At 34.4% G+C, this 23,445-nt stretch overlaps 1 protein-coding gene across 2 annotated transcripts in view; it reads left to right on the forward strand.

The window, feature by feature from the left end:
* FBXL7 (F-box and leucine rich repeat protein 7) overlaps positions 1-23,445 on the forward strand; it is a 144,173-nt gene that overhangs the window by 62,294 nt on the left and 58,434 nt on the right. Inside the window, exon 1 of one of the 2 annotated variants that reach the window (XM_087961162.1) lies at positions 11,557-11,906. The exons of the other annotated variant lie outside the window; for it this stretch is intronic. The gene's annotated coding sequence lies outside the window, so the exon portion shown is untranslated. Of the gene's footprint in view, positions 1-11,556; positions 11,907-23,445 lie in introns of those variants that run through there. 2 annotated transcript variants of the gene reach the window in all.

The following is a 23,445-nucleotide window of genomic DNA, read 5'->3' on the forward strand; positions in this document are numbered from 1 at the left end:
GAGGACAAAAATATATTTATCTGGTTGGACTTTGTTGGAGGAGATGCCTTAAGGATTTGAAAACAGAAATAAAATCTTAATAAGGCTTCAGAATACAGATTTGAATTTTCTTTTTTTCTTTGTCTGATACTACCCCTGGAAGAGAAAGGGGAATTTTGGCTTGGCTTGGATTGATTGAGGATTGTGGACTTTGGGATTGTCTTATTTTTCTTTTGGAATATTTTGGTTGGTGTGAGAAGAAAGAGGGAAAAAAAGAAAAGAAAAGATCTACAATGGCTTTTTCCTTTGAGGAACTGAGGGATGAATATGAGCAAACAAAACCAGCCTGTAAAGATGGTATGGAAAAAGCTTTTCTTTTTTAGAAATGGCGTTGGTTAACTACGAACAGACAATACAGATGGAAGTAGAAGAACAAAAGGAAGAAGATGAAGACGCCATCTTCAATGAATCCCAAAATTCATCTAAGAAAGAAGGAAGGAAGAAAGCGAGAAAATGAAGGACTTAAGATCTAAAAAAACATTTAAGAAAGAGAAAAATATGATGCAAAATAAATACAATGATAGCAAACAAGAGAGAAAAGGAATACAACAGAGAAGGGATGCCGGCAAGACAGAGGTTAGAAAAAGGGGGGTAGGAAGATTTGGTGGGGGAAGAAAGAAAGGGGAAAGGCGGAGAAAAGCCACAAAGTTTTAAAATTAGATGGGAAAAGAGGAATCTTTTTTAGGGATAATGGGTAAAGCATAAATTTTCTTAAAAAGATTCTGCAAGGTACACAAGATGGTATTGTAACATTTGTATTAGAAATAGAAAATTAGAATGGCTTAAGAGTTAATAAGAAATTAAAATGTTGAAATGTTTAATAATGATTGATTTTAAAATGTAATAAAATATTGAAGGGAAAGGCAATGAGAATGCTATAAGATTTATTATTTAGATTTATTATTTAACTACGTATTTAGGAGGATATTATGTATTTAAACATTTTTGATTTTTACTCTGTTTTTATTGTTACTAAAAGTAAAAATTAGTAGATAGAATGTACCAAGCAGAATCAAATTGGGTATTAGGTGTTTATAAATGTTAATCTAATTAATTTAGGGAGAGGATAGAAAGGCATCATGCTCTGATTAGTGATTTCAGGAGAAATTCTTTTTTTTTTTTTTTTTCATTATAAGGAATGAGATAGAGGGATAATAAAGGATGGGCAAAAGATACAAATATAATGATTTAAATTAAGATGGATTGAATAAGATAGAATTATGAAGAGTGAAATGTGTGGAGAAGTTTATATAGAAGATACAGAATGGTAAATAAAATAGGTAATGATCTGTAAGATGAACATGAATATAATCAAAGCCCATATAAAGAGAGGTACCTGGGGCCAAGTTACTTTACTAAAAGATTTTTTATATGTATGTTTGTGTCTGTTTATGTCTTTGAGAGTATTGGTGAAACCTTGTAGAAACATAGAAAGAGAGTGACGATAATCAAGTCAGAAAGAAATAGATGAAATAATATAGAAATGTATTGTATAAGATAAGGTTTTATCTGACTTGTTAAATCTATAATGGAAAAAGGTTCAAATGTGTAATGGTTGATGATGATTTGTTTGTTTTTGAAATTAATAAAACTTGCTTAAAAAAAAAATAGTGGTGGGAACTTTTTACCTTCAGACTTGTAAGATTCTGTTAGTGTCGCCTTACAATAAAGTAAAATCAGTTCATCTGGTGATGTATCTTGTTTGGCTTACCTGGGAGGGCTGGCAATGGCCGACATATTTCTACCACAGGGTTGCTTTGCTGCTTCAGGAGCTGCAGTGGCCACCAGTATGCTGATTACTCCCTTCAGAGACCTATATTGCACTAGGCCTGGGTATCTAAGAGAGCCTCTTTCCTGAATGGTCTCTGCTTATTGGACCTGAGTGGCCAGAGAGCATCATACTAAAGTTCTCCTCCCCCATCTACCAGGAGGTGAGGCAGGAGAGGGCCATAATGTCAAGCATTCTTGACGGCAGCTCCCTTCTGTGGAGCTGTTTACTCTCTGAGATACCAGGAGCTACTAAAAACTTGTTTTTTCTAGAAGGCTGTTGGAGAATGACTGTAGAGCCACAGGTGTCTATTTGTGTACATATATAAATGTATGTGCATATTTTTCACCCAAAGTTCCCACTCAAGGCACAAATGACCAGACACAAATTATCCTATTTCAGGCACAGTATGAGAAGACCTAGCTCTCTGGAGAAGGATCTAATGTTAGGGAAGGTTGAAGGAAAGGAAAGAAGAGGACAGCCACCGGCAAAAGTGATAGGCTGTTACAGTAGGTATGAGTGTACTGTTGGAAGAGCTATATAACCAGATTAGAAACAGTTCATATGAAGACAATCTATGTGCTCACTAGGAGTCAACAATGACTCGATGGCACATAATCAAAATGTGTATGTTTTCTTATTATTTTGTTGTTAGTCATTATAAAATAATTTCCTGACTGAAGTTTTACAATATAATTTTATCTTATTTCTGCTTTGTTACCATTAAACCATCCACAGTCTGCAAGATTGAGGCAACAGATTATTTGCAGAAATAAATAAAAACAAATACATAAATGCCAAAAACCATATCAGAAAATTCCCATTCACGGTTGTTCTTCCAGATAATAGGAAAAACAGACTAATTATAGTTTGCTATGGCTCAAAACTGTTTTTTCAAGGAGTGACTAATGAGCATAACAGATTGTCGTAATTCTAAAGTATTTTTTATTTTGGAAAGAATACTATTAGGCAATTTATCCTTTTCCTCTATAAGAATCAGGACAATACTGGTGTTCTGACAACTAATTATATAGCAGAACAATTTGATTTGATGACTGCCCACAGCCAAAGGCAAATGAAGCCACTTTATAGTGTTTACTCACTTAATAACTTTATGCTGATGAACTTTCAAGATTTCAGAATCATACAGAATCCACATGAGTCTGTAATGGACTTTTTGGTCTATTCAAGTGATCTCCATTCTATAATGACCTAGAACCAACTATCTGCTTGTACAATGGCTCTTTATATGATGGGCAAGATAAAACAGTTCAAAGTTGAAATGACTTGAACTGAGAACTTTATATAAAAGTAGATTGAGAGCAATCCTCTCAAAGGAATAGTGATAAAAATATTTTAATTTGGAAAATAAGAATAGGAATAGACCATATCCTAACTAGTCAGAAAAGGCAAAGGGCTGTAGAAGAAAATGGACAATGTACTTGTCACTGGAAGAAAAACTATGGAGAAAATAGTATGTCCATTCATTTCTGTGCTCCTGGGGACTCCTGCTTCTGAGTCAAGCTAGGGCATTGCTTTATTGTGTAAAAGAACAAAGGCAGAGCAAACTTAATGAAAAAACAGTCATATGAGGAAAGCCAGGAAATATATATATAAATCCCTGAATACAAACTTTATAAAAAAAACAGAGAAAAACATACTGTGATTTGGTGTCATTCTATACATCAAAGAACATAATTTGTGTTCCCTTCCTAATACAACTAGGCATATGGGTGGGTGTCTTTTACAGTAGCTGAGTTTACAATTCACTGAGCTATCTGGTGTGACAACACTGTCACTCCCAGTTTAGATCCTCATTAATATTGTTTGCATATGCATTTGTGTGAGAAAAAAAGGGGGAGTGAATTATTCATTTTGCTAACATGTATCAGTTTGCACTGCTTTACACTGAGTTGCATTTTACAATTTTTAATGCTTATTCACACAATTTGAAGATTTCCATCTATAGTTCTTTACAATCTCATTTGATTGATTTCCCTAAAAGGATCAACAACCTCAGCCAACATGGCTATCTTTCTGTTCGTAACTAATTCTAGATTATAAAAGTAATGGCCCAAACATTGATTTGGGCATAATTCTGCATTAAACATTTTTTCCAATTTGAAAATTGTCTGTTGATTAATACACTGTGTTTCCGTTCTTTACCACTCATTAAAACATGGGTATTCTTATTCCACAGGCAATCAGTTTTTAATATCTTAAACTCTTTGAAAATCCAAGTATGTAATATCTTATCTGTCATTATAGATTATGTGCTAATACTAACCCTAATATACATTGTTGTTAATGGAGAATCCTTATAATGCAAACAAACCTCTCTTACCTTTCGGGGCAATTAGGTCTATGACATCCATTCACTTTTAAAAGCCCTCAAAAGCTGAGATGAATTCACAGGCATGGGTCTCTGAAGATTTTAAACATACTGTATTCAGGGGTCTCCAACCTTGGCAACTTTAAGCCTGGAGGACTTCAACTCCCAGAATTCCCAGCCAGCAAAGCTGGCTGGGAATTCTGGGAGTTGAAGTCCTCCAGGCTTAAAGTTGCCAAGGTTGGAGACCCCTGCGTATATGACTAAAGAATATATACTTCTCTTTAATTCATTTGCTGTGGTTTTTCTTCTTGTTTAGCTCTGCTCACTCTTCCCAGCCTTAATTGTTTCTTCTGATTCTACCCTTCCCCATGTCTTCCCCCCCAATGTTGCTGCATTTCTTTCCTTCTTTTCTGGATGCTAGCTCCTCTTGTTAGGGCTATGTTTGAGGTGCAAAAAATGAAACTTTGGTTTTACCAATTAGATGAGTGTGTTGTTATAGAAATGGCTAGTTTATACTGTTATGTAAAAGTAAAAAAAATGAGATTTGATATTATTCTCTTATTCTACTGCACCAAAGGGAATCAGAATGCCTTTTTCTTTCTCTCCCACTTTTTCCTATACTTTTCCCTTCTCTTTGCCCTCCCCTATTTTTTCTACTATTTTCTTTTGTATGTTTGTATTTTATATTATAAACTAATAAAAAAGAAAGGCTTTTCCTGTCTATAGGACCATCTCACCATCTCTTCTATCTGAACTATAGGGCTTGCTCTCAAGCAAGCTTTTGTTGGCACAGATTTCTCCAATGTAAGCCTTCTCATGTGACTTCTCTTCCAGCTTTCAGAAATAAATGGCTTTTTGATGTGGTTTTTAATTGGAATACAGGTAGTTGCAGATTTTTCTCAGATGTTCATGTCCACAGAATTCTGTGCCATATTTTTTATGTCTCCATATACAATACCAGCATGTAGGCTTGGATTTGTCTGTGAATAAACAAACTAGAGTAGCAATAATACATTTGTTATCAGAACAAAAATATGAATATCAGATAAATTAAGAATTCAGGAAGCCAGTTTTAGAACTGACTAGAATCGAACCTAAACGAAGTTGTAGTGTCTTTCTTAGCTAAAATCACAGAATCCATCAAACTCATTTTTCCTCAAAAACTTTTCCAACTCGGTATTTTTTTTAAAGGCAGGAAATGCAAGTATTATGAAGGTTTTTATAATTATCTAAATTGTTAAAATGGAACTTTCTGTTTCAACAGGGTCTTAGCTAAAACTAAAATTATTTCATTTGGTGAGGCAGGAGAAAGGAAGGAATTAAATTAAAAAAACCTCCAAAAATGCTGGATATGTTTTACAACCATAAATGGTAAAAGCACTCTTGTTGTTCTGCCAGAAAGCAGACCAATAACGTAAGGTTTTGATTTACAGAAACAGCTTTGCACAGACCCTTTAGAGAATGTTGTGCCTGTTATAAGAATGTAATTAACTTTTTTTCAAAATATTGAGATTTTTTTTTTAAAAGTAGATTCATATTTTTGACAATGTTGGGAACAAGTCAGAGAAACAAAGATGACAATCAGGTTAGGAGATACCCTGGGACTGAATTAAAATACATTTTTTTCTCTCTCCCAGAAATAAAATATATGATTCAGGATGAGTTAGGTCACTACATAGAGTTTCTAATCCATAGGCCCATCTGTTCATGACACAATCTCTTTGGCTACAGACATCTGCTGTTGAAATGCCTTTTTATTTACTATCTTGCTTAGGGTCACTGGTTGGATTCTTGTGGTTCCTCCATTTTAAACCTAGAGTGGACTTGAAGTGCCATTTTTAACCTCTCATTATATTTGGGATATCATAGAGTTAATGTTCTTCTGAGTCATCAGAGATAAAACTAACAGTGAAATGTTAACTATCTGTTTTAAGCTAGAAAGCAGTGCTTAGGACTTGCCCTCTGGAAGAAAATGCTGTCCAAAGTTTGCAACTGAGAGAGCATTATACTTCTTCCTTTAGCATACTAATGTATAACCTAAAACATAAGATAATAATTTTATTCTTTTTTTAATAAAGTTTTATTTGGATTTTCACACATACAAAATACAAGTAAAACATCTTTTTTGAAAATAGCATGGTCCCGGGTTGAACTTCTTTATACAGACACAAAACTCAATTTCGTGTTCCTTTTTGTGTTCTATTCCATATCTTATATTATTCTACATTTTCTATATAGTTTTTCCCCTCTTTTAATTTTCTCAATTTTATTGTGATTATCTCATCTCAATTCAAATCATTATATTTATACTTTTGTCTGTTCTGTTTCAATTTCATATTATCTTTTCTCAAACAAATTTTCTCCTGTAGTTACTAATTGGAGTATGACACCTTTATATCTTTTGATTACATCTATTCAACTCTTATTTAAACTTCAATATATACCTTAAGGTTATGACCTTCAATATAATACATAATACATAACTTCCAATTGAATTCTGCTTGGTACATTCTTATAATACACACTATATTCTTTAAAAAAAAAGATTATAAATATATATAATGAAATAGATAGAGAACTGTGATGGATTTTGCCATATCATTGTTCATCATGAAACTGATGTTATTTTAGTTATTTTGGATGGAGATGATTTAAGAGATCATGAAGAGTTTGTCTGTGCAAATTGGTGTTAGTTGGGAATGGCAAATAGTATAATTTAAGAAGCAGAACTTAAATTCAATATGTGTGAAACTTTAAATTACACGTGACTATCTTTAAAGACATATTTATTTATTTTATTTTTATTTATTTTTATTTGGTTTGGTTTGTCAATTGCTTACAAGATAATAGGTATAAGTAAAAACATAGTTATGAATACATGGATACATATAAGAAAAATAAAAGAAACAATAGGACAGGGCCCCCTACAGACCTCTAAGGAAAGGGGTGAGGTCAATAGTAGACCATCTAAGGTTAAAGTTTTTGGGGTTTGGGGAAGAAACCACAGAGTCAGGTAGAGTATTCCAGACATTGACCGCTCTGTTGCTGAAGTCGTATTTCCTGCAATCAAGTTTGGTGCAGTTAACCTTGAGTTTGTATCTATTGTTTGCTGTTGTATTGTTATGGTTGAAGCTGAAGTATTCATTGACAGGTAGGACATTGCAATGTATGATTTTATATACTATACTTAGATCGGACCAAAGGCGGCATAGTTCTAGATTTTCTAGGTCTAGAATTTCAAGTCTGGTGGCATAAGATATTCTGCAACGAATAAAGGAGTGGAGAACTCTTCTTGTGAAATATTTCTGGACTTTCTCAACTGTGTTAAAATCAGATACGTGATTTGGGTTCTAGACTGATGAGCTGTATTTAAGTATTGGTCTAGCAAATGTTTTGTATACTCTAGTTAGTAGTTTAATATTACCAGAGAAAAAGCTACGTAAGATTAGGTTAACAACTGTTAATGCCTTTTTGGCTATGTAGTTACAGTGAGCTCTAGCACTTAGATTATTAGAGATGAGTACTCCAAGATCCTTGACAGAGTTTGGATCATCAACAAGGTGTTGACTATTTAGCCTGTAGTTTATTTTCTTTCTTTCTTTTTTTTGCCAATATGTAAGACAGAGCATTTATTTGTTGAGATTTGAAGTTGCCATTTGTTTGACCATTTTGATACATAGTCGAGGTCTTTTTGAAGGGTAGCAGTATTGTTGGTGGTATTGAATAGCTTTACATCGTCAGCAAAGAGAACGCAGTTGCTCTTAATATGATCACAGAGGTCATAAATACACACATACATACATAGATACACACTTATTTTACTCCCTTTTCTGAGTATCCCAATAATATTTCACATTCCTAGATGAAGTAGCTTCTACTTGTTTTGTGAAGTAACCAAATACAATTCCTTGGTGCTCTTTGGAAAAAGGAAGGGACAGCCTCAATGTGTGTGGCCACAACTATTTCTGCATTATTTACTCTAACAACAAGCTAGACAGATAAATCAGGTTCTCTTCAACTTTGGCTGTCTTGAGCTGACAACTGGATAAACATTAATTACATACAATGATGTAGGTTTTTTTTTCTGCTTGTGTTCCATGTCAGTTGTGTTAGAAAGGTATGTCAAAGTTTACTAAAAATGCTGATGGATGAAGGTTGAGTTACTGAGGAGTGCTGAATAGATAAAATGGTTATTTAAAGCCTTATCTGGAATGACTTCATTGCAACACTGTAGGTGCATTTCTTGGAAGGATGATGTTTCAGGGATGATACTTATGAATTGCTAATATTAAGCTTAGAGATAGATATTGTCATTTTACAATCCCAGCACTCATTTGTTAACTTATTCTTTAAAAACACTTAAACAAATCATTCTTGTAATTCTCAAGACTTATTTATTTACCACATTTATATCTCTACTTTATGGTGACCTATGTGGTTTCAGATAAAACTGGTGCATGACTTGCTGAAAAAATAATATACAATGGAATGACCTTTTAGAATCACTAATATTCACACTGTTGCGGAGACAATCTTGCAGTAAGAGAAGAATTTCTGGAATTAGCAGTCAAGCCATTGTCATGTAAAGTTGTCTTACAAGAAACATACATAGCCAACAGGTTGAATGATAGAAACATACATAGCCAACAGGTTGAATGATAGAAACATACATAGCCAACAGGTTGAATGATAGAAACATACATAGCCAACAGGTTGAATGATAGGTACTTTGATGTACATTTTTTTTGCACAATGGTCTAATGAATCAAGGGGAGTAGCCATCATATTTAAAGCTAGCATAAACTTCAAGATTGAAAACATTTTTAAAAATAAGGATGGTTGAAATATATTAATGGAAGGGGAACACAATGATAAAACATTAACTCTAGCAACCATATACGCTCCTAATCAGGGTCAAATTGGTTTACTATAAAAGGTTATGAAAAAGCAACATTAAAACAAAAAAGCATTTTAAAGGAAGGTGCTGTAATATTTATGCAGTGAAATCTCAGATGTATCAGAGTCCTCTGAAATTAATGTATAAAAAATGTTTGCTAACTGATCTAATGGAAGAAAAGCCAAGAGAGCTTAACGTGTAAACTATCAAGTTATTATTTATTTTTATTTATTTTATTTATTTAGGAGATTTATATTTATATTTATAAGCTGCATCCCTGTTTGACACCCTTTTTCATTGGTGCTGATTCAGTCTTAACCATGAAGCTTCCAAAGAAGATGTAAAAGACACAGTCATAGATAATGATCTGAGTTTACACCAAATTTTATCCCTGTGAATAACATGAAAAGCTGCTTAAGGCCAATAAAGACAACAAATAGCAAGGCATGGAGAACAGCTTAGGAAAAATCTCTTACAAATTTCCCCAATAATTTATTTAAACTGGAGACAGGACACAATATACCATTGAAGCTCAGATGTTTTATTATGGTACTAGAGGAAACAAAAGCAAACCTAAGGATGAAGATGCAAGGATGCATATAAAGACTTGTGCAAAATAAAATACACATTTGATTGACTCTAATAAGATAGTCTATTGAATATGATTGGATATGGGAGCATCTTATATATTAATGAGGTCAAATGTGGGATGGATTCTATGAGGCAAAGGGGTGGAGCTCTAAAATCAATAGTGCATTGAGAGTACAAACACAGAACTGTATTCTCTGAATTTGGTCACTTCTAGTGAACTACTTTTAAGCATTTATCTTATATTGGCCTTGTTTCAGGAGCTATGTTTGCTTCCTAGTTTCTTCTCCCAGCTTTATCAACATTCCTTGGCAATTTAAATGTTTTATGGCTGAGGTGACAGGATTTCTTGTCCCTGGAAATGTCATCAGGGAGAGTTATGTTTTGCTTTGTCCTAACCAATACCTTATTTTCTTTCCGTGGCCTTATGACTTATATACAAACTGGACTCTGGCAACGTTCTCTCCTGCTGTGCCTTGATAAGCTGACAACTGGCCTGCCCAAGTAAAATTCAGTTTTAACAGAAGGTGTCTGCTCTTTATCCCTTCTTCCACCCACCTGGTCAATAACTGTTACATTTGGTGGAGGAAAGAATGGGGAGAAAGAAAGGGGCAAATGAAATTTGGGGTCTTTTCAGCCCCAGAACTGTAAGTTTATTAGCTGGCATTTACTTTTTTGGTTTGTCCTTGACTGTTTCTTGACTGTTTACTTATCTTTGAAATAATAGAAAAAATGCTTGCCTTCAAAAAAAAAATCTATGGGAAGTTTTCTCTGAGCTGTTCTTCTGGAATAGCATACTTCTTTATTTTGTTTTTGTTTGTACTATTTTACTATAAATTAATGACTTCTATTTGTGCTCAACCTTTCATCCACCGATAGCTTCTATATAGATAAAAGATTCCGTTTTATATGCTGGATCCTGTATAGTGAGTCCAAAGCAAATCTTCCTCATCTTCCACCTGAGTCCATAGGCATGTTATCTCTTCTTGAATATACTATTTATTTTTCACATGCCCAAATGTTCAGACTAAACGGATTGAGACTTGTTTTATCTAGGAAATCTAATCGTGGAATTTTATAAACAAGCAATTATGCTAATTTTGCATGTTGAAAATTTTGCATGCTGAAAACTAAGGAGCATTTTACTTTATTTCAGTAATTCTATGCTGTCCTGTCCCATCCCATCCTCATTCCATTCCATTTCATTCCATTCCATTGTTCTTAGTGTTTGCTTTTTCTTTTTTTTTCTTTGACATCCTGTGTCTTCATCTTTTTTAACTTTGAGCTTCAGGTTATTTACTGTGTATCACACAAACTTTAAGCATATTTTCTGGTTCTATTTTTTTCCATTACTGCTATCAAATTACTGAAAAACTGAAGTTGTAATTGAACTTATTTTCACAATTCTATCCCGAAGGATTGCATTCAGCATTGGAGTATATCATACCTCTTTTGTTGGTCTTTAATTCATTCATTAATCCTTGTCACTATGGCTAATTCAGCTTTCCTATTAAAGCTATAGTATTGGGTATTCGGTAGTCTTGGATTAAGCAATAAGGTACAGATTGGATATTGGATTCAGAATAAAAGTAACACATTTTACTAAGTATCCAAAACTGTATGCATACTATTAACTGGCATTTTTAAAAATTTCTTAAACTCTTTTTGTTGTATAAGTGCAGAATACACTGGAAGTAAAAATATCCCCTTTGGAAATTTATAATCTAAATTGTGATTCTTTGGGATACAACAGAGACAAGGGGAGTCAGGAAATTCCAGAGTAACAGGAGAATGCTATCAATAAATACAGCTATCTATAGCTGAGTTTGTTTGGATTTGAATTTGAATAGTTTGACATTTTTGTCTTTTGCTCCTCCCTTTGGAGGAGTCCAGATCAAAGGGTGAGCTTCCCAATCAATGAAGCAACCACTTATATGTTGGCAAGCCTGCATGAATAACCTCAGAGCCAAGGCCAATGCCTCAACCTTGAAAGGGGTTTGGCAAACCACACCTGGTCAGGAAGACTAGCAAGCAAGTATGCCAATAGTTGCTTTGCTACCGACCAAATTAAAAAAAAACAGCTAAACATTAACTGATTAAGCATTAGTTCTGCAGTGACATTTCTGTGTATAATGCGAAGGAAGAAGTTTTCCAGCTGACAGTTCTGCATCTTTTCACTATTTCACCCTTTTTCCATTAAAAAAAGAGAGAGAGATATTTCTGAACTTAGAAAATCATTATATTTATCAATTTGGGCTGAGTCTTCAGTATATCTTGATATGGTAAGAGATATTAGGTAGGGATAGAGTTGCTCAACTGTATTTGTGTTGTTATATGTGACATGTTCTTTGTATGTTGTCACTTTGCTGTATTGAGTGAGGGTTGGCTGTTGATGTTAGGGGAGAGGTTTTAGAAGCTCAGAATACCGTTCCTAATGATAGCATCTCTTGTTTAACAGAATTGATGTGAATCATTAAGCTACTCTTTAATTTATGTTAGGTATTTTTCTGGTAGCCAAAGCCTTTCAAGCTTATAGAGTGAGGCAATTTTCTCATAGAGGATTATTTTATTCTTTAAATCTGTTAAGATCTAATTATTATGAAGTGCACTAAATCTCAAACCCAATATTTATTATTTGATTTTTGCAAATTATCTTCATAACGTCTCAATTTGTCCTCTTTGTTATAGTAGTTCTTGGTTTGTAGTATTATTACAATTGAAAACATGTTGTGCTTTATAAGGTTCTTTGAATGATGCCAAGCTTACTTTCTTGTGTGTGTAGATTGCACTATATTCTATTTACTCAAGAAGAAAACTACATATAAGTTAATACTTAGGGACAGTGGGAGGGGCAAACTGCCTTACATTCCTGGATAGGACCAATTTAAAGGCATTATTAGGAGGAGCAAATGACTGCAGATTAAAGGGAAATGCCTGAAGATGGGCTTGCTTCCCAGTGAATTTTAACCCTTTCTATCACACATATGCAGTGTTTCTGTTTTTACGTCCAGTTGTCTCTTCAATTTTCCTTTTTAAATGATGCAAGATTGCCATAGAAGCTTGGTCCACTGTGTGTGAATTCCATTGCATTGCAGTGCAGTAAAATAAGGCTTCGTTCTATTAAATTCAGTTTTATTCACTTACATCCCACATTTCTAAATTCAGTTTTGAAATACAACCCATTCTTGCAGTGGCAGAGCTCATGTAGCATGAACTGGAAATAATTAATAAAGCTTGGTTGCTCTTTTCAAATAGTTGGTTGCTCTAGACTAGCCATATCCAATTCCTGAAACCATTCTTCATATGTTTTAGTCTCCAGACCCCCAGTTATCTCTGTTGCTCTTTTTCTGCACTCTTTCCAAAGTCTCAACATCTTTTTTATAATGTGATAACCAAAATTGCTAACAAAATATACAGGTGATGTATTTATTTGTTTAGGGTGCTTATAGAGTCACTTACAAGAGGCCCAATTAGTCACCAAGAGAATCTATTGCTAGTCTCAGCTGGTGTAATTATAGCCATTTACAACTTTTTCTGAATCAGTCTTGATTTGAATCAGTCTTGATTTCTGGTAATTGCCTGAATATGTCCCTGTAGTCTGTAGAGATTCTCAGTCATCCAGGTCATAGCTGTCCTTTGGGACATATGTCACTAGTTTTCTTTGCAAGATTTTGGTTTTGCCATTACCTCTTTCCTAAGACCAAGAGAGTGATTGCTTAAAGTCACCCAACTGACTTTCATGCCTAAGGCAGAACTAAAACTCGCAGCCTCTTGGCTTCTAACCTGGAACCTTAATTAGGGAAGGGACTCAGAATGGTACGTAGGAAATCGCCCTGTCTCAGCATCAGTCCGCCTGTGCCACCCCACCTTGCTGTGAGTGACATCAAGTTGGACATGCCCACTCAGTCACATGACACCCCCCCCCCCCAGCCATGCCCAACCAGTCACTAGGAGGAACCGGTTGCCCAACCAGTCACTAGGAGGAACCGGTTGTTTAATTACTTGAATCCCACCACTGGTTTTTGTCCTTGTATTTTTAAGCATGTGACTTCTGGTCCATATCGGTATGCATTGGTATGTTTATAGATGATAGGCAGACGGGCAGGCAGGCAACCACACTTGTAAAATATAAAAGACCAGGACAAAATAATAATAATAAAACAAAAATAACTGTTAGTTGAAAGTAGTTGCCTGTAAAATAAGAGATCCATTCCTAAAGGAAATTGATTGCCTGTTTGTATTTCTTCTTTTCTCTCTTTGTACAGAGGCATATACATAGATGTAAAAATACAGACAGGCTATGTGCCCCTTCTCCTTCCAGTGGAAATAACATAAAAGAGGGGGAAAGCATATGGGGGGAAGGAAGGGGGGAAGATCGACTGTGAATGGAAAGAAAGGGGAGAACAAAACTGGAAGAAAAGGAGGTGAGAGAAGGAGATTACTGGCCAAGAATGGATGGAAAAAAAGAGATTGCTATCTACAAGTAGAAAGTCAACAAACCACGGATTTGCTAACTGAAGGAAGAGCCCAGGTGTCTTTGGCAGTTCAAATATTACTGAGCGTTGCTGCAGAGAGACAGATGGCCATTTGGCTAAGAGATGTGTCAGCTTTGATGCTTACAAGCTTTCTTTTAATGTGAACAAGTTCAATAATTGCCTTCTTAAACAGTACTGTCAAATGTCTGGGCTAATTGCAATAAAGATGATTATCCTTTTGGATCGTCTGCAAAAGTTGAGGATTAGAGGTATAGTTTTGCAGTGGTCTTGCTCTTTCCTGAGATGTCATATCCAGGCGGTGTTACTGGAGAGATATCCAGCCCTTGAGCACCATAGTGCGGGGGTATTTCCAACCCCCTTCCCTAATTTAACATCTTCATGAAATACCTGGCAGGATTTTGTTCAGTTTTATAGAAGACAGCTGCAGATTTAAATGATTTTAATATTGACAGATTTTGTTGTTTTTAATGCAACTGTTGTAAACCATCTAGAACAGTGTTTTTCAAACTTGGCAACTTTAAGATGTATGGACTTCATGGCTGGGGAATTCTCAGTTGATCCACATATCTTAAAGTTGCCAAGATTGAAAAACACCGACCTACAGTCATTTAAATAGGCAGCCTACCACTAATCATAGCTATTAACTAACTAATCAAATATGCTAAGTGCTTTAAAAAGAATAAACAAGACAAACTTTGTATACATTAACATATTTCAGGAGTAATATAATTTGTGGGATGTGTTTATATAGATCGAGGAGGAAACTTGGTATAAGGAAATTCCCCAGTTGGCAGGATCCCTGAAAAACTGCTTGGTATTCATATGTTTCTCAATATTCATATATTTCCTCTTTGCTTTCCTTAGTGAACTGGAAGTATTAATTGATACATCTGTGGTAAAAACAGGATTAAAAGCATGATTTATTTCTTAATTACTCAGATCTTAAATCAACTCTTCATCCTGCCTGATTTCAAACAGTATTTTTTAATATTCTTTCCCCAAAGGATTTGTGTGTGTGTAATATATTATTCATAATTAATGTGATATCACAGGATGACTTACATGTATGAAATAGTAATTAGAGATCCAACAGCATAAGACTGTTTTAAACCCACATGTTGTTCAGTGGCAGCATATATATTTTCAGTTAGAAGTGAAATAATAAAGTGGCTTCTTCAATTAATAATATCAGGTTTACTTCTCTTTAAACAAATTCTTTGTCATTAGGATTACATTTAATACACAATCAATTTATTTCTCAGTAAGCTGTTTAGTGATTCAGTCCAACTGATTTGTTATTTGTTTAGCAATTACTGATATACAAAATTAGTTTAAATAAAGCAGCAGTATATATGTATATGATTTGTAGACAATACAATATAGGAGATAATATATTAAATTAAGATAAAACCATAATAAAATCATCATAATATGGAGCCATAGAATTGCATAGAATTATCCACCCAACTGATAATAAACAATGAGATTAATATGATACTTTAAATTCTGAGGATTTTCCCCGCCCCCTCATATTCTCTCACAGCCGTTCTAATAATAGTTCAGTAAAGTAGATCAGTGTTGTAACTTTCTGAGATTTATATGTTTACATGAGTCCATCTTGTGAATTGATAGCAAAAGGGGAAAATTGAATCAGGCAGTTGATTTAACTCAGTTTTTAAGGCAAAAGCACCTCACCCCTATCCCCATTTCTATGGTTTAATCCTGTTTTGCTATAAGAAGCCTTTTGTAGGATTAGTTCACAAAAAACCATTGCAACTTGAGTTCAGAAGAGTAGTTTGCCTCCCCTTACTTCTCAAACATAGCTAGCATCTTCACCTTCCATTAACATCATTGTGGGCATCTCCATATGAGTCCAGAATGGATTCTTGCCAGAATTGAAATATAGAAGTGGAAGGGATTTATGTTATGTGACACACAGCAGGGCTTGCTTGGTGAAGGCTGTTGCAGCATTGCAAAAGCTAAATTTAGATGTGTTGGAAAGAGCAAGTGGGCCTTGTCTTTCATGAATTTCTGCCTTGCTTGTGACTGTTTCCTCATTATTCTTTTTTTTTTTTTTTAAACTTAGAGCATGAAACAGATTTAAATGAATGGAGACAGGAGATGTGGAAAAGAGGAAATGAAGCTGGGTTCCGATTAAATTCTGGATACCTCTTAGCCATTATTGATGTCTGTAATCCTCAGTCACCTGCACTGTTCATTGTTTGAGGTAGCTGTACTGCAAGTTAGACTAGGGAAAATGGGACTTTATAAGAAGTAACATGCTATGTTGCTGTTGGAGAGAAACCTGCTTCTTAAATTTCCCTTCTGTGACTTGGGTACACAGCTCAGCAAGCTGCAGACTTAATTGTTTTAGCAGGTAATTTTCCTTTTTACTGTGAAAAAAAATCCCCCCCATTACATTTTGTGTGTGCCAAAAATATTACTGCCTTAGTTCTAAAACAGATATGAATAAATAAATAGCCAGGTTATTACAAGCTACAACCAAGATGATAATAGTTGAGTGGTCGTTACATATGTATGAACAAGAGCTTGGGGAACATTTTCTCCTGGAAAGAAAATAAAATGTAGAGAATTCTTGCATTATATACAGTCAGTTACATTGCAGCAGCATATTGATTGATTGATAAGGCATCACCAAATCCGTATAGACTCTTAGTCCCGTAGATAGACTGCCTCTGATATGATTCATCCCCAACTTTCAGCCGTTCTAACAGTGTACTTATGTGTATTGTAATTGAATCCATCCACCTTGCTGATAGACATTCTCTTTTCCTTTTGTCTTTCCCAGCATTATTGACCTCTCAAAGGATATGACTTTGCAAAGTATGTCTAAAGTAGGATAATCTGAGATAATTAAGTGGCAAGATTTGATCTGTTTGTTGATTTTCTTATCTATCCAGATAATTCTCAGCATCTTCTCCAAAACCAAATTTCAAAAAAGTTAATGCTCTTCTTTCTTTCTTCTTCAGAGTCCAAATTCACTTATCTAAAGTGTCACAGGGAAATACCATGGCTTGCGCAATTCTGATCTTTGTAGGTATAAACATCATGATCATGATATCTGAATGTCTTTTTCAAGGGTGTTGTGATTGTTGTACTTTCTTGACTATTTGTTCCTTTACTGTTGATGTATGATCCTAAAAGGCAGAAGATTATCTACCACTTCATTGTCAATTTTAAGTCTGGTTTTTGTACCTGTTGTCATTAGTCTAATCTTCTTTATATTTAATATTATTCCCCCTTTTCATGGTATTTCTTGACTTTCATGACTAGAGCTTTCAGATAATTTGTGTTCTCAGCTATTAGAGTAGTATCATCAGCATACCATGGGTTATTGATGTTTCTTCCTGTAATTTTAAGATCATACTCATTTTCTTCTCTCGGTATATATTCTGCGTATAGGTTGAATAAATAATGGAAGAGTATGGGGCCTTGTCTTACTTTCTAATCAATCTACGGTCAGTCTGCTTCACCATATTCCATCCAGAGAGTGGTTTCCTGAACTGTGTATAAATTTTTGCATGAGAACAGTAAGATCTTCTGGGAGTCCCATTTTCCTAAGAATATGACATAACTTGACATGATGGATATAATCAAAGGCCTTTCTTTTGATGTATTGATTTGTTTGGGGTATTCCTTGGCTATCTCATTATCCACTATGGACTAGAAATGCCGTTTGTCCCTTTTATCTTTTCTAACACTAGCTTAAATATAGGGCATCTCCTTTTCTAGATTGAGCTCTACTCTATATTGAATTATTGTAAGCATCATTTTGAATTAAGGGCATGAAATTTTGTGTATCCTGTTAAGCCTTATTAACGGTTTTTTAAAAAAATCATTTCACATTTCCTCAACTTCTCTATCAGTGCTGCTGAAAATGATGGATATATGGTTGAGATCATATGTATTTCCCACTTTACTAATGGTAGAGCTTATTTGTTTTTTATGTAGTCATATTATCATTCACGTATATAGCTGCTATTTTGGCTGTTTATATTGGGTTAACAAAATTGGCAGAAATTGGAAAATCATTATTCTGCTTCATTTCTGTGTCATAGGCCATGCAGTCAACTACATTTTCCTCCTTATTTCCAACTTTGACATTCCTGCTATAATCATAAGTAGCACATCAGATTTCAGATTGACCCTTGACCATAAAACTTGTAAATTTCCTCTTCTTCTGCATCTGTAGTTGGAGCATAAATATGAATAGACTTCATAGGCACATTAAAGGGTTGATGCCTAATTGTTATTATTTAGTCGCTGACTGTATTGTACTCAAGTACTGTCTTTGTTGTATCTTTTCTGGGTACAAGACTAAGGCAATTTTTTCTTCTTTTTCAATGGCTTGAGAACTAACATCTTCTCAATGAAAATGTAAAGTTCTAGTCTATTTTAATTTCCGATGCCTAGCTTGGCAATATGCTGTTGAATCATTTCATCTTTTGTTGTGTTGAGCTTTCCCATGTTCATACTACTTGCATTCTGTATTCCCACATTAATTCTGTCTTTTTGCAGCTTCAGATTCCCTACATGGCACTAAATGTCCTGAAGACTTTCATCTGTTCTTACCATAAACATCCTTGGCACTAAAAAAGATTCATAGTTCTACCTCAGTAACATGTGAAGACAATCCAACCTAAGGAGCTCACCAGTCAGCACTATATAGTCAGGAACAATATTCAGTATGTGTCCAGAAAATAAACAAATATTGGGCATGGAAACTTTAATTTTCCTTGGAAATATATCTTGGACTATAAAGAGTTTAAAGTGGAATATAATAAATGTGACTTTCTGAACATAGCAGGCAGATGAAACTGATTGTGTGGGGGGGGGATATACAATATACTAGAAGGATGAGCTCATGTTGCAGCATGGACCATCTGTAAGACATGGAATGAAGCAGTCTTGTGGTCTTTGAGGTTAGCTGAGACTGCCATTTATTCTATTCCTTACACCCAGCCTACAAATGAAGAGAACACTGAGGGAATCCACCAATTACATATATAGTATTTCCCTTTGTTGAAGAGTTGCCAAATCCAACTCTGATTATTTTAAGAGAAGGTTTTGACATACCATAACTGCGCTAGTGCTGATTGGTATGTATGGAATATTTTTTAAATGTATATATTGTGGATACATATGAAATGTTCAAAAGCACACTTATACAGGGGTTATCTTCTATCTGCATAACAGATCAGAGCATTGTTTGGTTTAAAGTATCGTCTGCATTAAATAAGATGTAATAAACAGCAGATTTTCAATTAGGTATAATTAGTAGACAATTTTCCTACATACTTCTTACATCTTTGTATTCATATTCCTCTGTAACTATTTATCATTTTACTAACATTGAGATTTAGTTCGCCAACCACCCCCCCACCAAACATCAATGAAATCAAATTGTATTTTGCTAATTGTTACTGGAAGGCATACCTAAAGATGTATTTATCTGTAACTGAAAAGTCTAACTAGCAAGCCACATACCCCAATATTGTGGTATCTTGTTGTCCTTTATTCTAAATATTTGTGCTTCAACGTTCTCATAAGAAACATGGTTGTGTAGAAAGAATGTTAAATGTTTTGTAGCAAAGCATGGTCTAAAAAGAGTTCTGATGGTCTTCAGAAGGTCATATCTTTCTATTTAAGACATGGGTTTCTTTTCTAGCCAAATAAAGTTTGAAACAAGATTATATAGGACAGGGCTGTCAAACTCCCAGCCCCTGGGCCAGATGTTTCACACGTTGACCATGCCCACACCCGGTTTAGCAAAGGGAGAAAAAGTCCTGATACATCACATGACGCCACTGTCACGACGTGAGTTTGACACCTGATCTAGGGGTTGGGAGGGTGGCAATGTCACATGCATGAGTATGGCTTGTATCACAATGACCTGCCAATATTGATACACACAGACCTGGACAATGCTGGTTTGCAACCCTTGAAATACTGTGTATCAGAGGTAACAGCAGGATGCATGTGCATTAGACAAGCGGTCTTCCTTTTTCAGGCAAGCTCACTTCTCTCCATCACTCTGTTACTAAAACTCCTTTTCCAACACTGACAACTTTTTGAAAAAGGCACCCCCAAACCTTTGTTTGAGGGATTGGGAGGACTGAGGACTGAAATGGGTAACCTAGACATTGCAGAGGCCTAAGGCCCTTAAACCTCTCCCCAAATGTGGGTGATATTTTCCATTCTTTTTAAATCTAAAAGAAACCAAAAAGATATATTCCACCCATTCTGATAAGAACTTGGTATTACTGGCCACAATCACTGTGCCTGTAAGAAGCCAAAATAATAACCATTCTTAAAATGCATAGTGAAAAGAAACTGCTGCATGTTTGATTCATACTGTTAGGTAAGGTTTTGTGATACTGAATGGAGACAGGCACTTTTTTAAAAAATCCAGTATTGATTGTACAGATTTTCAGGGCTGAAACTTGAGTTAGAGATAACATTCTAAGATTTTAATTTATTTAAAAAGTTTTAAGTATTAACTAAAAGTATAAACTAAGAAGGAAAATAAGAAAAAGTATCTCATATTTTATATTTATCAATTGTCACTGGCTTACTAATGAATTTATTACTTTAATATGAACAATATGCTATTTGTAAGATATCACAAAATCTCTGCCTCCTTTTCCAAAGCATGTAGATCACACATTTCCAAAAACCATTCCTTGACTTCTGGAATAATACCACTTTCAAATGTTTAAATAATACTTTTAGTCACACCCCATCAACCATAATTCCTGATAAATAGATTCTGAAGCTTTGGTATATAATTCAACTTTACAGAAGATGGACAGCATTCAATTTAATAAAATAAATAAGCATCTTTAACATTTAAATATTTTACTATAAATCTTTAAATGTTTATTATATTTAATATACTATTTCCCCCCCTCCACAATACTAAATATTATCACATCAGTCAGAGAACTTTCAAATTTCTTACATATCCAGCATAGAACATCTGCTGTCCATCTTTCAGATACATTCTTTGGACAGTCCAATACACCTTAAACACATTTTTTGGCTAATCAAACTCAAATCCATAGATACCATTTTAACATTTCTAAGGACATAAAGCCATCGATGGATTTTGTTAGAAATTCTAGTTTTTTAGTCCATGCTTGAAATATTTTTGAATTTTTGATAGACATATAATATAGGTTTTATTTCTATTATTTCTATTCACAATTGCATTTATCTTCACTTTGAGACATCTCCATGCTTTGTGGACTGTCAGCCACAACAAAACATGTAGAAACCAGAGATGTTGAGCATCATGTAAAGTAGGGATCAATAATGAAATGGTTTGATCTTCTCAATAATATCGCTTATCTTTTTTTGTTTTGAAATAGCACCACCTGTTGTAAACAGGAAGCATATTTTTAGATTGCACGTGGTAAAAGCTGGCTCATGTCTGACATAGGAAAAGGTTCAGACAAAGAAAAAAGATACAAACTGCATGTGTACAGGAAATATAGTCTCTTTATTTCATCAGCCAGCATGTCTTGAGAATTTCTTTTGATAGATTCATATAAATACCACCTGTGATTTGTAGCGTTCCATTAATAGAATTGAATAGGTTCAGATGTCCTGTTATTGAAAGAACACACACAAACACATGCATACATAGACACATACATATATACATAAGTATACATTAATTCAAGTATTCTAACTTCTTGGTGGTAATTGTTTTGATGCTGCTACAAAACCAAGATATTCAAAATATTCAAACAAGATCAGAGAATATTGAAAAGGGAATAGAGAACATTGAACAAAGAACAGAGAACATTGAACAAAGAACAGGGAAAACCGATGAAAAAGTGGAGAACATCCAACAAATGATGATGAAGTATGATGAGAGACTCCAAAAAATTGAAGAAGAAGATAAACAAAGAGACAAGAAGATTGGAGACATTGATAACAGATTAACTGTGGTTGAACAAGATAAAAGTGTTATGCTGAGATGGGAGATGGACAGATCAGAATTTTATCTTAGATTTCAAAACATAGAGGAAGAAAAAGGACAAAATCTAGCTGAGATAATGATAGAAATATTGGCTGAAGCTTTGGAAATAACTGAAGAGAAGATGATGGATGGAATAGATGAGGTTTATCGAGTCAAGATATGCGATGAGAAATAGCTTACCAAGAGAAGTTCACATCAGATTTACGAAGAAAGCCATTAAAACGCAAATATTGCAAGTGGCAAGAGAGAAAACATTGAAAGATAAGGAGATTGTGGTCTTGAAACAAGTACCCAGAAGAGTGAGAGAGATGAGAAGGGAATACCGATCCTTGACCAAATTATTACTTAAAAAAGAGGTGAATTATAGATGGCTGATTCCAGAAGGTTTAATGTTTACATGGCAAGAACAGAGATATAGAATTGACTCAATTGAGAAAGCTGAATCATTTTACACAGAATTTTTCAGAGGGGTGGAAGAGGTAGAAAAAGAATTTTCACTAATTGAATTCCAAGAGGACTCCCAAATGATGACTGAAAAAGAAGAAGGTGCAGTAGGTGGAAAGGAGGAAGCCAAAGAACAACGTGAACCAAGATCCACGAGAGCTGTTAAACCTAATTACAAAATATAACCATGGAAGAGAAAAAATTGATTACAATTAATATAAATTGACTTAACGCAGCTGTTAAAAGAAGGAAAATCTTTCATAAATTAGAGAAATTAAAATTTGATATAATCTGCCTACAAGAAGTACATATTAAAAAACAATATGAACAATTGTTGATACAGCAAAAATTAGGGAAAATATTCACTTCCTTGACACAATGTAAGAAAAGAGGAGTGGTTTTATATATTAAAGAGACCATCTCAGAGAAATTGATTTATACTGATGACGACAGAAGAATATTAATGGTGAAAATAATGGACAATAATATGAAAACACTCCTGATTGCAATTTATGCCCCGAATGACAAACAAGAAGAATTCTATAAAAAAATTACATATGAAAATAGTTGACCTGGACTATGTTAATATAGTTATGATGGGAGATTTTAATGGAATTGTAGACAATAAACTGGACTACACATCACAGAAAACGATAAAGCAAAATAGAAAGACTCTCCCTAAATCTTTTTTAAAAATGGTAGATGAAATAAACTTAAAAGATACATGGAGAGAAAGAAATGCTAAAACTAAACTATACACCTTCTAGTCAAATAGACACTTATCATGGTCCAGAATAGATATGATATGGATGTCAACAGAATTGTTAACTAATATTCAAGAAATAAATATTGAAACAAGTACTTGGGCAGATC

This window comes from Notechis scutatus, chromosome 3 (genome assembly GCF_049901735.1).
Source record: "Notechis scutatus isolate UNSWTSFEM ecotype Mainland chromosome 3, rNotScu1.2, whole genome shotgun sequence".
Taxonomy (NCBI): Eukaryota; Metazoa; Chordata; class Lepidosauria; order Squamata; family Elapidae; genus Notechis; species Notechis scutatus.